The following is a 1,534-nucleotide window of genomic DNA, read 5'->3' on the forward strand; positions in this document are numbered from 1 at the left end:
GGGCTAGAAATTGAAGGGCTATTACACGTTTATTTATTCTACAAGTGTGCATTGAACACTGAGGTTCTTGAGTGAGATGAAATCCATTCAGGCTGTTTTAAGATGAGCAAAGGGATACTACAAGGGCAGAAATGAAGATAGCCTTAACACCTGAAGCTATAATACTAGTATGAAGTGATGAGGATCAAAGCCAGAAGAGTAGCAGTGAATGCTGAGGGGAGAGGGATTGCAAGGGATGAAAGAGCAAGACCTAGGAGAAAAATGGTAATAGAAAAAAAGCTAAAAATGACTCCAAGATTTCCACATTAACTGGTCAGCAGCCATGTTCAAATCTAAGACCTTTATAGGTTCCATCATGTTTACAGTAGTGGTGCCCCAGAAAATTTCTGAGAATTCTGAAGAAGCAACTGGCCAGTTAGATACAATGAAAAATGTAGTTTTCCTGTTTTCAAAACAATAGGGAAACCATTTGTCTGGTGTGAAATAGAATGATTTCAGTGTTGAATCCAGGTCTAGTTAAGTTCAAGGACAGTTTCAGAATTGAAACTAATGGTCTGACTACTTTGTGTTGTATAATCTTAGGTAGAGAAGTAAATAGAAACACCTACAGGTAATTTATGGTGAAACTCATTATATTTTGGCTAATGATTTCTTTCTGTTCTTTGGCTTTAATCGCTATTCTCTGTGGTTTTATGTTTTGAGCCTTTGGGTTGATATTCCTTTTCCCCCAATTCTATTTCTACTCCCACCTCCAAAAACATGATAATTTTAGGAACTAACTAGAAGCAATGTAGGAATTGGATTTTAGGACAGGAAATGCTGTGTTGTATTTCAAGTTTGTGTTTTTTGTTTTATTAATTATGCTCAAGATTAATGGAAATTTCAAAAATTGATAATACGAGAGAGAACAGAAAATTCACAGAATATGAAATATAAACAACTTAATTATCCTAAAAATGAGATCCACCTTTATAATAAGAAAAATGGAATTAAAATCCCAAGAAGGTACTATTTTTCATCTACCAAATTGGCAATGACGAAAAATTTGGCAATAAAGTCTTAGGAAAGGTATGAGGAACCACATTATTGGTTAGAACTGTAAGTGAGCACAGTCTCTATGAAGGTTAGTTCTGCAGTATCTATCAGAAATAAAAATGCACTTACCTTTTGGCACAGCGATTTGACATTTAGTTATTTTCTCACCAGTGTACTTGCATTAAGCATGCAATATGACTTTGGCACAAGGATATTAACTTCAGTATCATTGGCTGCAAAAGATTGAAATAAATCTGAATATCTGTCAATAGGGGACTGGTTCAATTAGTTATGGCATTTGCACGTGGTAGAATATTGTGCAGCTCTTAGAATGAGACAGATTTTTGTGGAATGATGAAGTAACTGTACAGAATGCTACCATATGTTTTGAAAAAAGTGACATTGTGGGTATAGATTGTGTCAAATACTGTCTCTGAATGATGGATGTACAAGAGAATGATAGCCCAGCTTCTGCAAAGAGATCTGAGAAATAGATTGG

This window comes from Lynx rufus, unplaced genomic scaffold, assembly GCF_022079265.1.
Source record: "Lynx rufus isolate CCGP_SWC_20201006 ecotype Redwood Valley unplaced genomic scaffold, mLynRuf1.p SCAF_22, whole genome shotgun sequence".
NCBI lineage: Eukaryota > Metazoa > Chordata > Mammalia > Carnivora > Felidae > Lynx > Lynx rufus.